The sequence below is a fragment of the Mus musculus genome, chromosome 16, assembly GCF_000001635.26.
Source record: "Mus musculus strain C57BL/6J chromosome 16, GRCm38.p6 C57BL/6J".
NCBI classification, from domain to species: Eukaryota; Metazoa; Chordata; class Mammalia; order Rodentia; family Muridae; genus Mus; species Mus musculus.
In genome coordinates, this window is record NC_000082.6 from 96,259,499 (window position 1) to 96,273,116 (window position 13,618).

Here is a 13,618-nt window from a genome sequence, read left to right on the forward strand (position 1 = left end):
TTTACTCTCTGACTGCTCAGGGAGGTGGTCAGTCCGGGATCTGAACTTTGTCCTGGAGGAGAGATCATACAACATTTTTAAAGAATGGGAACACAGGTGAGGGGTGAGCTGGGCGGGTGTGTGTGTGAGCTGCAGTGTTATCCAATTGTATTTTGACACTATGGGTTAAGCAATGGAGACTGAGCCTTATTGAGAGCATCTAGCTTCAAGGTTTTTAATTCATTCCCCTAGACATTAGATCCAGAGCTCAAAGCCCTTAACTCATCTTCTTAGACATTAGGTCCTGAGTTCACAGTGATAAAGGGACAAGGGAGCTGGTCATCTGCATGTGGTTAATTAGGGCACAACAGCCAACTCATTGCACATTTTTTACAACTTAGGCACGTTGGTTTAGATAACAGCAATTTCTATGTTCCTTTCCAGTAAGCAGACAATAAGGAAACATTCAGAGAAGTGGAATAGGAGTTCCTTCCCAGACCTGGGAACATGAACTTGTTTCACCCTGAAAGCAAGATGGAAAAGTTTTCCTGAGATGGCAGGACTCAGACATCTGTCTCCTTACAAGTTGTCTCTGGGATGTCTAAACTCAGGCAATTGTTTACAGCAGAAGTTGGTCGGCTACTGGGAAGTCCTCAGTCCCCTTGGGCCTGGGACCTCGAATTTAGTTTTTTTCTCTGTGATTAAATGGAGTCTGAAAACGAATATTACTTAGAATATGATTCTTTCTCTCATTCCCAACATGAACAGTGTAGCTGAGAGGCGTGAACTCCTAGGGTGGTTTTGCTGTGGTGTGACCTCTCTTGGGGAAATGTGAACAAACATCCATTCACCCCAGATAGGACACAGATGGCCAACTGAAGGAATGATTCCATCCAGTCTAGTTTAGGGAACCAGTGAGTTTACTGGCGGATAGGATAGATGAAATTATTGGGGGTTATTTACAGGAGGATTGGGAACTTAGACACAGCTATATCCTGAAAAGCCCACTCCCACGTGGGATGTTCCCAAAAGCTGTATTGCTGGGTGTGGGGACCTGAAGAATCCCTGAGGGACCGTGTAGGAGTGGATGAATTCTGAATGAACATGTACTGTTGACGTGGGCTTGGCCATGTCAAGGACCAATGCTTAAGACTCCTGGGGATGGCAATACTTTCCCAGGGTCAGACTCAGAACAGACAAAGCCTTCATGTTGGAGGGAGCCACAGAGGGCTACCAAAGCCTTCCTCTGGCCTGTGCTCCAATGGTGAAGTTGCCTGCAAGTACAAGGGATTAGGAACCATTGACCAGAGTATGTAGACACTTCAACTTTGGCTTTCTACTCCAGAATGTTTACAGCTCAGCTACAGAGACCTGCTTCTGAGACTAGTCAACACCCCCTCTGTGCTGTAGAGGTGTTGAGACTCATGTTGCTGTGGGTAGTAGGAATGTTGGATCAGAGCAAGCACAGCCCGCCTGATCCTAGCGTTTTTGCCATGTATCTGTCCCTTTTTCATCCCCTTGATGCTTCTAGTCAGGTCAAGGTACCAAGTCGTTCTGGTACCTGTGTGGCTGGCAGGCAGCATTTGATACTGCTTATGTAACCTTGAGATGGTGCCTTGCGAATCCTCTAACTTTTGTTTATGGCCTGGGATGTATACTTTACTTTTTGAGTCTTATAAGCCTCCCTCCCTGCTTCAGAAGGAGTGCTTTAGTTAGGAGAAAACACCTCAACACTGGTTGTTATAGAGATGAAGACCTGGGAGATTTGCTTTTGAGAATGTGGGGTTGCACAATAGATAGACATTTTCTAGAGCTCCATGAGCCCTTAGCTAATCATTTGTGTAGAGTGGCTGGTCAATCAAGATGCATTAGGTGATTAGATTTTTAAAAAGTAAAATATAGAGTTGTTTGCAAATGCTCAAAAGTGGAGTGGAGGGGCCTAAGGAATGCCTCAGAGGTTGGGGCACTTGCTGCTGGCCTAGGTGACCTGAGTTTGGACATCAGAACCCACGTGGTGGAAGGAGAGGACCAACACCTTCAAGTTATCCTCTGAGCCCCTTATGTGTGCCACGTGTGCACACCCCCTGAGAATAAACAAATAGAAACTAAAGGTGAGCGAAATGCCAGTTGAGTTTTAAGATTAACATGTTTCTCTACATGCTAGAACATTTACCAAGACCGATCTGAGATGAGTAAATATACCTCTTCTCAGCTAAGTTTCTTCCATTTCTCATGCCTGCATGTGCTCTGCTTTTGGCTACTTAAAAATAAATTAAAGGTGGGGAATAGGGCTCAGTGCAGGCCATTCTGATGGGAAGGGAATTCACACTTATTTCTGTCGGTGTCAGGAGTGAATGGACCACACCTGGAGAACTGCCCCCACTCCTGTGTGATGTGACTTTGTGGTTGCTCAGATCATCTAGAGATGAAACTACTGTTTCCCAGAACTTGCTGAGGGTGTAGGTGGAAAAGGGGAACTAGGGGTGAATTTGTTAACGACAAACTCTATTAATGTTGGCCAATTGGTCCAATTTTGCTAAAAAAAAAAAATCCTAAAATATGGATTTCTAGGACTAACCTAAGATCAAGGCCAGCCTTGGAAATCAGCAGTTAAGGGTGCTTGCTATTCTGCCAGAGGACCTGGGCTTCCCCAGAACCCACATGACAACTCACAACAAGCTGTAACTACAGTCCCAGGGGATCTGACACCCTCTGTGGCCTATGTATGTATGTATGTATGTATGTATGTATGTATGTGGTGCACACACATGCACATATGCACACACACTTGCACACACTTGTACATACACTTGCACACACACATGATGACACAAGTTCACCAAGAAGAGTCAATATGGCCTGTGCATGTGAGCTTTCTATGGAGCCAGTGTGCTGGCATTGAAAGTGACATGGATGAATCCATAATTAGTTATGGATTAACTAATGACAGGCCAGGGTTCTTCCCTTAATAATTGACGGGACAAATAAGTCAACAAGGGTACAATGGGCTTGAGTAGCCATTATGAAAAGTCTAATATAACTGGCAGAGTGATATAGCCTATCCTAATCCTAACCCTGACAGCTGTAGTGTGTGTGTGTGTGTGTGTGTGTACATATTGCCTTCTAGTGTTTGCACAAGATAGACCAAGATAGACTATAGTTTGGGCCATTGGACAAGACCCAATGGTCAAAGTGATGAAACCTGTGTTCTTATACCAACACGGAATCAAACCAGAAATCCATAACAGAAAGTTATATTTAAATAGCCCTCAGATATTCAGAAATGATAAATAACCTACATGACAAGAGAAAGTGACATTAGAGAGAAAGAGAGGTTAGATGCATTTTGTCTGAGCTGAGTACAGAGGAAAGAAAGTTACAAGAGTCAGTACCTTTTTATAGAAATGGCAGTTATTAAAATTCAATTGTGTTGAATATATTTCCATAATCTTAACATGTAAGAGAACAGTGTTAGCACAGGGCCAGCAAGCAGGTGTGGAGACTCAACAAGCCCAGGCTGATAAGGTGTTCTCCAGGGAACGAAGTTGTGTACTGCATAGATTAAAATCTTATGATAGCATTCTTTCCACACTGTTATTAAATAAAAGCAATGTCTAAATTTTAATGATTCATCCCGACTAAATTTTTTTCTTACAAATTGCCCTCTCCTTTCTCTAAAATGTCAATATATGTGAGTTAGAGGCCCTTCCTTCCTATCTAAAAGCCCAAACATAGTTGACCAAGGAAATCTAATCAGCTCTACTGAAAATTTTTTTCTCTTTTAATGCTGTAGTTTCAGTAAGAATGCTTTGCTTACAATATGTGGATAGATGAGCTATTAATTTTGTCTCCCTTGGAAATTCATCTCTTTCACTTAAAACTTGTGTAAGTGCTTAAGTTTCAGCCAGCAATTGGAACAAGAGACTTAAAAATAGGATTTACTAATTTTCTATTAAGAAATGGATGTTTTGCCATAGTGTCCATCTGTGTACTACATGTGTATAGAAACCTGATGAGGTTGAAGGAGAACATTCGATCCCCTGGGACTGGAGTTACTGTCATGCGGGAGCTAGGCACTAAACCTGGGTCCTCTGCAAGAGAAGCCAGTGGTCGTAACCACTGAGCCCCAGAATTTATTAATTGTCTTCTACTTTTTGGGAAAAAGTGGTGGTTTTGAGACAGGGTTTCTCTGTGTAGCCTTGGCTGTCCTGGAACTCACTCTGTAGAATGAAGCTGGCCTTGAACTCGGAAATCCACCTGCCTTTGCCTCCCAAGTGCTGGGATTACAGGTGTGCGCCACCACTGCTTGGCTGTCTTCTACTTCTTAACTAAGCATCTGAATGAGATGGTGATAAGTGAGGGTGGGAAAAGCTTTCTTGGGAAAGGATTTGACAAAGTTAACTCCTCCAAGCTCAGCTTTCCTACCACACAGGGGCAACAGAAGGCTTTCTCCAACCTAGAATGAAATCTCAGCTGACTGAGTGCAAGTCTCACTGGGATTTGCGACCAGAGTTACAAAGTGACCCATGAACTGTGAGCACCTAGCCCAGCAGCCTCTGAGAGGCACCAGGACACAGGAGTGCAGGGCGCCTGGGAGAGCACTCATTTCTGCTCATGGCCTCCACGCTGGGGTAGCAATCCCAGTAGGCTCTCCAGGTGAAGGGACAATACGCAAAGACCACCCATACAAAGTAGTGGGAAGTTATCTTTGTCATGCTAACAAGGCTCTAGGGACGCATGGCTTTCTGATTTTCAAAACCATAAGGTAATAAGTTCTCATGGTTACCAACAATTGAGTGGTGCCCACGAGGGCTACCTAGATCCCTGCAAGAACCAGCATCTACACATGTTCAAGTCTCTGACAGAAGATGATGCGTTATTTGCGTAAAACCCTCCCACGTCCTTCCACTTACGGAGCCATCTCTGGACGAGTTAGCACAGCTAGTACAATTTAAATAGACGCTGTGATGTATGGCTTATGGACTGGCAAGAAAAAGTCTTGAGTATTCAGAACAGTACAATTTCAGTTGGCTGGATCTGAGTGCGTGGAAGGCACAGATAGGAAGTAGTGCTGGCAGCCCAGTGGTTTGTGCTTATGACTTACAGAGCCCTGACTTATTGTGCTCAGTTGGTTTGATGGAATGCCTGATGTCTTGTCAGGGTTTCTATTGCTGTGAAACGGTACCATGACCAAAAACAACTTGGGGAAGACAGGGATTATTTCACCCTACATCTTGTAAGTCCATCTCAGAGGGAAGACAAGACGCAACTGGAGCAGAACACTGTTCATCAGCTTGCTCCTTAGGCTTGTTGAGTTTGCTTTCTTATACAACCCAGGCCACTTACCCAGAGCTGGCACCACCCACAGTGAGCTAGATCCTCTTACATCAATCAATCAATCTCGTAGGGGCATTTTTCTCAGTTGAAGTCTCCTTTTCCCAAAAATGCCTCCAGCTGGTGTCAAGTTGATATAAAATTAGCTGTCGGCACTGATTAAGATGCAAAAGCTAGGCAGGTTTCTAGCAGACACTTTAAACCTCTGTTTGGATTGCAGGGTTCAGGTAACCTCAGGTAGGGCAAAGGGTGACTCAGAGGACATCTAGGGAGGGTGTGACCCACCCCTGTATTTTTCCGGAAGCCTTGAGGCAGGTCAAAGATAAAGATTTAAATGGATTTAAATGGATAGCTTGCTTCTGTGCTACGTGGTAAGAAGAGCTGGGCAGAGTAAGTTATTGACTGGTTCCTTATCAGCGAGGATCTGGGTGGGCCTGGTAAAGCAGACCTTGCCATCTCAAGAAAAGTGAAAGTCAGCAGGTCTGTGGCACAGCACTTGCAAGTGTGGAACCCTGGGCTCTAGACACAGGAGCTACTTTCTTTCAGAGTAAGAGCAAAGTCTCTTTTACAAAGGTTTATCTAAGATGAAAACTTTTTGGTTTTTCAAGATAGGGTTTCTCTGTGTAGCTCTGGCTGTCCTGGAACCCACTCTGTAGACCAGGCTGGCCTTGAACTCAGAAATCCGCCTGCCTCTGCCTCCCGAGTGCTGGGATTAAAGGTGTGCGAGCGCTACCACTGCATGGCTAAGATTAAAACTTTTAACTCTGCTGGATGTGGTGGTTCATGGCTGGAGTCCCAGCCCCTAGAGCGGCTGAGTCAGGAGGGTCTGAGAATTCGAGGCCAGCCTGAGCTGCTTAGTGAGTTCTAGGCTCTTACTGTAGAAAATGCCATGATGGATGCTTTTGTCTTCTCTGTCTACAAGGCAGCCCTATTTGCTGCTTGTTGGGTGTCTTAAGTTTTCTGAGTTAAATAACTGAAGCCCAGCAGTTTAACTCATTCCAGAATTTCCCTCATCAGCTGCAGTGTTATGATGTCAAGAACCAGGACCGAACACTGAGATGTTGTGAGGCAAAAATTTTATTTTTACAGCTGGGTTAGACTTATATTCTCCTCAGGAGTAGGAGAATGAAAGCAGCCCAGACCAGGAACAGAAAGGCTTTTTTTTTATGGCTAAAAAGTGGAATTTTGCAGTTACTTTTATGATTATGGGAAAGATACACATTATGGGCTTATGGTCAAAGAGTTAACATATCATGAAACATTGTATGCTCAGTCAGTTCTCAGAGCAGTGGGAGCGATTTGCAATGTGTAATCCATAACATTATCAAAGAAGAGGGAGTCAAAGGATTCAGGTTGACCTCTAACTAAGGATATGACCAAAGTCTAGCGTTGTTTCACTAAAAAGAAAAATTGAGCCAGCTGTCCTTTAATACATGACACAGCTCGTTCTTATACAGGGGGGAATTCCTTGGTAGCTGGCGAATGAAAAAAAAAAAAGAAATAAAAAGGAGAGGAAAAGACATGACTATCCTTTTATGGTGGAGAAGAAAGTTTATTGTAGATAAAAATCAGAGGCAGGGACATCTGGGAGAGCCCAGAGTAGTCATGATTGTGAGCCCTGTGAGGGGAAAAGGGGGAGAAGGAGATGAGACTCAGGTGGAGCAGCCAAGAGGTCAAAAGTTCAAAAAGGGCAGGTAGCCAAAATATCTGAATTGTACAGAGTAGAGCCTCTAGAGGAAGGGCAGCCCAGCCCCTGGGATGGAGAGTTAGGCAGTATCGGGGAGGGTATGCCAGCCATACCCTGTAGCAGGTAGGGACTAAGGATGCTGGGAGAACCTGCAGGTCCTGTCCGCTTTGATACATCAAATAGGCATCTCAGCAGTTTGTCCCAAGTTTGAAAGTTAACATCTGACAATAGTTGCTCTGTGGGAACCCATGAAATGCCATGTTTCTGGTTCTGTGAGGTCTTGGACCCTTCAAGGATATGAGCTTGTTTGTATAAAACCTCTGTAGCACGTGCTGGTGAATATTCATTGTGTGTGTGTGTGTGTTAACATATAAGCAAGATTGTAGCTCAGATGGTCACTCTAATTCTCAGCATCTCACCATGTCTAGTGTGAAGTCAGATGGAGGTAATGCCACCTCCAGATTTGGATCATCACCAGATAATAATCAAAGTGATGTGGAGACACATACTTTGTTAGTGTCTCCATGATAATAGGGAACCTCACAAGGGAGGCCACCCGGGGAGGCTGCGGAGAGTTCACTAGCCATGGGGAGACCTCTTAGTGGCACTCAGGAAGAAGTGGCTGGAGTTTGGAGAGGATGAAGGGACACAAGGCTTCTGCCCCAGTTGTCATATGGATGATGGTACTGAGTCCCTAGAAAGGCTGATTTAGAAGTCTGGGGATGGCTTGCAGGAAGCCCCTTGGTGTATCTGTGTCTCCTGCTTCTCAGTCTTTCCAGTGTTGACTTGGCAAAGGTCAAAGGCTCCACATGGGTATAGAGCGATGGTATGAGGTGTCCTCAGCGTGCCCAAGCCCCAACAGGAGGTGTGTGTCTTGAGGGAATGGGTTGAACAGACATTATCATCCATGGCAGGACCTGAGAGGCTGGCCCTGAGTCTTTCCACCTGAGCCAGTATGTTAACCAGGATCAGGGGCTATCAAAAGGAGTGGTGTTGTAATTTGTGCTTGTCTTTGTTGTCTTCTTTTGATATGATGGGATGCCACAGACTAGGAACTTACAAAGAATGAGAACTCATTCAGCTCATACCATCTGATACCAAGAAGTCCAAGGACTGCATCTGCTGAGGGGGTAGTGTAGGCTTAGCTTTGTAAAACCACTTTTAATATGGGTTCTCAAATGCTTCCACCCCTCTTTTAGCCCACCATCCGAAGGCAGAGGAGAAAAGAAGGTAAATAGGACAAGAAGGTGAGGATCTATTTAGTAGTAGTTCCTTGGGGATGGTTCCCATCTCTGTTTGTCAGGATACCAGCAGTCCAGTTTAGTAGTGTCAGGGTAGCAAACAGGAATCAGTAGTGGTGGCATGATCCAGTGATCCAGAAGAAACTTCCAGGCCACTGCTGAATTGGCACGAGTGAGTAGGAGCCACCAAGACCAGCCGGGACTCCAGGCAGGAGAATTTCCCTGCCGTGCCTCTCTCAATGAAGAGAAGATCATCAAAGACTAATGAAAGCATTGCAAAGCTAGCTATACAAGTCCACTATCACCGTCTGTTGAGTCCTATTTATATTCTCTCCAAACACCACATGTTCTCCCACAGGTCTTACCTCAGCAAAACACCACATAAGTTTGTATCACCTGACATATCCAGAAACTTCCACTTCAGGGTAGAGTTGGGTGGGGCATGTCTCTGTAGAATCCCCGAGCAGCGCTGAATGTTATAGCCTGTGGTGAGGCATACATGCAAGGTGCGTGTGGAGGCAGAAGAAGGCAGTGCATCTGTTGGCCTGGAGTTAGAGATGGTTATGAGCCAACTTGTGGGCGCTGGGGACTAGACGGTGGTCCCTGCAAGATCAGTAATTGCTCTCAACCAGTGTGTCATCTCTCCAGCCCCTTGTTTTGCACTTTTTTTTTGCTGACTATAGGTTTAGCAATTGGACTTAGACCTCTGTAGACATTGTCATAGCACGGTCAAACCAGGCTAGCCTTTAAGGTCACATTGAGAGTCCATGAAAGCAGAAGGGCCTTGGGCAGCCCTGGAACTGGCATGAGGGGCATCTCCTGACCCTGTGGAGAGTGTGTCAACTGCCTTCATCTTCCATTTCCAGTTTTTCCATACTCTCTCATTAAAATTTTTTTTATTTATTCTAGTTCTTGATATTTTACCTCAGATGAAAGTAGGGCAATTAGTCCCTTGTCTCTGTTTTTAATGGTGTCTCATCTGCTTGGCTTAGCGGTTAATTATGGCTTTAGGGTTTTTTCCCTTTGAAATGAATCTATGCTGCTCACTAGCCTCTGCCATCCCACCACTGCAGGCTGACTTCTCCTCCTGGAGACCTTAGACTTTAATTTTTCATTATAAAAAGCAAGTGGTGGGGATGGGGCTGGAAAGATGGCTCAGTGGTTAAGAACACTTGCTGAGAGCCTTCCATTTTCTGTCTCCACCTGTAGCAGATTATTTGCCATAGGGCCCCATACCCAAATACACCAGAGGGAGCAAGCCTCCCAGGAGTGTGGGCAGGCCTTTGAGTGCAGGTAGGATTATCTCGGCTGCTCAGAAGAACCGGCCCGGAACCCTCAGGACACAGGAACCAAGGGGCGGCATGGGATGGAGCCTTCTAGTCTCCATCTGTGCTCAGAGCTGATCCTGTGCCACAGAACTATATATAAAAATACCTCCAGGAGAGAGCAGGTCTCCCAGGAGTACCTACACACCTGCAAGCACAGGTAAGACCACCACTTCTCTTCAAATTCCTGGCCCAAGAGGGACACTCACAGAGTCATCAGGACACAGGAACCAAGTATCAGCTGGAGGCAGGATCCATCTGGTCTCTGTCTGCACCCCAGAGCTGAGTCTGTACCTCAGCTCTTTATACCCAAATTCCTGCTGGAGAGAACTGGTCTCTCAGGAGTACTGACACACAGGCTTGCAGGAGGGATAAGGCAAAGTCAGAGACAGCAAGAACAGCTAACACCAGAGATAACCAGATGGTGAAAGGCAAGTGCAAGAATATAGGCAACAGAAACCAAGACTACTTGGCATCATCAGAATCCAGTTCTCCCACCACAGTGAACCCTGGTTACTCCACACACCAGAAAAGCAAGACTATGATTTAAAATCACATCTCATGATGATGATAGAGGAATTTAAGAAGGACATAAATAACTCCCTTAAAAAATACAAAAGAACACAGGTAAAAAGGTAGAAGACCTTAAAGAGGAAACACAAAAATCCCTTAAAGAATTACAGGAAAACACAACCAAATGATGAAGGAATTGAACAAAACCATCGAGGGTCCAAATATGGAAATAGAAACAGTAAAGAAATCATGAAAGGAGACAACACTGGAGATAGAAAACCTGGGAAAGAGGTCAGAAGTCACAGATGCAAGCATCACCAACAGAATGCAAGTGATAGAAGAGAGAATCTAAAGTGCAGAAGATTCCATAGAAAACATTGACACAACAGTCAAAGAAAATGCAAAATGCAAAAAGCTCCTAACACAAAACATCCGGGAAATCCAGGATACAATGAGAAGACCAAACCTAAGGATAATAGGTATAGAAGAGAGCAAAGATTCCCAACTTAAAGGGCCAGTAAATACCTTCAACAATTATAAAAGAAAACTTCCCTAACCTAAAGAAAGAGATGCCCATGAACTTACAAGAAGCCTACAACTCCAAATAGACTGGACCAGAAAAGAAATTCCTCCCATCATGTAATAATAAAAATACCAAACGCACTGAACAAAGAAAGAATATTAAAAGCAGTAAGGGAAAAAGGTCAAGTAACATATAAAGGCAGATCTATCAGAATTACACCAGACTTCTCACCAGAGACTATGAAAGATAGAAGATCCTGGGCAGATGTTATATAGACACTAAGAGAACACAAATGCCAGCCCAGGCTACTATACTCATTAAAACTCTCAATTATTATAGGTGGAGAAACCAAGATATTCCATGACAAAACCAAATGTACACAATATTTTTTCACAAATCCAGCCCTACAAAGGATAATAGATGGAAAATACCAACAAAAGGAGGGAAACTACACCCTAGAAAAACCAAGAAGGTAATCTTCTCTCAACAAACCCAATAGAAGATAACCACACAAACATGAAAATAACATCAATAATAACAGGGAGGAACAATCACTGTTCCTTAATATCTCTTAACATCAATGGACTCAATTCCCCAATAAAAAGACATAGACTAACAGACTGGAAATGTAAACAGGACTCAGCATTTTGCTGCATACAGGAAATGCACCTCAATGCCAAAGGCAAACACTACCTCAGAGTAAAGGGCTGGAAAACAATTTTCCAAGAAAATGGTCCCCATAAACAAGCAGGAGTAGCCATTCTAATATCGGATGAAATCGACTTTCAACCAAAAGTCATCAAAAAAGATAAGGAAGGGCACTTTATACTCATCAAAGGAAAAATCTACCAAGAAGAACTCTCAGTTCTGAACATGTATGCTCCAAATGCAAGGGCACCCAGAATTCTCAACTGAGGAATACTGAATGGCTGAGAAGCACCTAAAGAAATGCTCAACATCCTTAGTCATCAGGGAAATGCAAATCAAAACAACCCTGAGATTCCACCTCACACCAGTCAGAATGGCTAAGATCAAAAACTCAGGTGACAGCAGATGCCAGGATGTGGAGAAAGAGGAACATTCTTCCATCATTGGTTTGATTGCAAGCTGGTACAACTACTCTGGAAATCAGTCTGGCGGTTTCTCAGAAAATTGGACATAGTACTACCTGAGGACTCAGCAATACCACTCCTGGGCATATACCCAAAAGATGCTCCAACATGTAATAAGGCCACTATGTTCATAGCAGCCTTATTTATAATAGCCAGAAGCTAGAAAGAACCCAGATGTCCCTCAACAGAGGGATGGATACAGAAAATGTGGTACATTTACACAGTGGACTACTACTCAGCTATTAAAAACAATGAATTTATGAAATTCTTAGGCAAATGGATGGAACTAGAAAATATTATCCTAAGTGAGGTAACCCAATCACAAAAGAACACACATGGTATGCACTCACTGATAAGTGGATATTAGCCCAGAAGCTCGAAACATCCAAGATACAATTCATAGACCACATGAAGCTCAAGAAGAAGGAAGACCAAAGTGTGGATACTTCGGTCCTTCTTAGAAGGGGAACAAAATACCCATGGGAAGAGTTACAGAGATGAAGTGTGGAGCAGAGACTGAAGGAAAGGCCATTAGAAACGGCCCCACCTGGGGATCCATCCCATATACAATCATCAAGCCCAGACACTATGGTGAATGCCAACAAATGCTTTCTGACAGGAGCCTGAGATAGCTGTCTCCTGTGAGGCTCTGCCAGCGCATGACAAATACAGAGGTGGAAGCTCTTAGCCAACCACTGGACTGAGCACAGGGTCTCCAATGAAGGAACTATAGAAAGAGTGGAAGGGGTTTGCAGCCCCATAGGAGGAACAACAGTATGAATCAACCAGTACCCCCAGAGCTCCCAGAATCTAAACCACCAACCAAAGAGTACACATGGTGTGACTCATGGCTCTAGTTGCATATGTAGCAGAGGATGGCCTAGTTGGTCATCAGTGGGAGGAGAGGCCCTTGGTCTTGTGAAGGCTTGATGCCCCAGTGTAGGGAATGCCAGGGTCAGGAAGCGGGAGTGGGTGGGTTGGTGAGCAGGGGAAGGGAGAATGGGATAGGGGATTTTCAGAGGGGAAACCAGGAAAGGGGATAACATTTGAAATGTAAATAAAGAAAATATCTAATTAAAAAAAAAAAAGGCCAATGGAGAAAAAAAAAACCCAAAAAACAAAAACCAAACCAAACCAAACCAAACCAAACCAAACCAAACCAAACCAAACCAAACCAAACCAAACCAAACCAAACCCACTTGCTGATCATGCATGAACCAGAGTTTAGTTCTTAGGACCTGCAAGATAGCTCACAGCTACATGTTTCTCCAGTCTGTAGCTAGTGGTTCTGAATCCCACTTCTGATATTGGTAGGTACACACACAGGCCAGACACGAATGCACACAAAATAAAAATGGATCTTAAAAAAAAACGAAGAATGAATTAGTTGTGCTAACAAAGTATTAACACTCTTCATTCCTCGCTTCTAGGATGCTGTGTTCTACAGGCCAATGCTTATCTGCTTTATAGGAGTGAGGTGATAGGGAAATGAATTAATATGCCATTACTTGGAATTATGATCGACTCAGTTATTATAGTAATTAATAATAGTAATTAATATTTTTGCTTCAAAAATGCACTTACATGCATTTTCCAAATGGCCCTTGATTAGCTCTTTTTCCTACATTTTACTTGTCAAGACCAACCACCAAAAATAGTCTCCCCACAACTGTGTTCTTTGTATTCACCCAGTTGCATTTTTAATTTATTCATGGTGCACACAGCCACTACAAGGACACCAGCCTGGCAGAGTAAGAGGAGAGAACACAGAGGGATGGGCTCTCTGTCTTGGCACTTCTTCCTGCCCCTTCTCCCAAGGGGCTGCTCACTCAGTGACAAGCGAGCTGAGCGCTAACTCGTGGAAGCCTTGCACTTGGAGGTAAGGAGAGGCCACAGGCTCAGCC

General features: G+C 44.1%; 1 protein-coding gene across 2 annotated transcripts in view; it reads left to right on the top strand.

Annotated features, from left to right (window-relative positions):
* The window catches only part of B3galt5 (UDP-Gal:betaGlcNAc beta 1,3-galactosyltransferase, polypeptide 5), an 84,059-nt gene that overhangs the window by 23,698 nt on the left and 46,743 nt on the right, over positions 1-13,618 (top strand). The window lies entirely within an intron of this gene.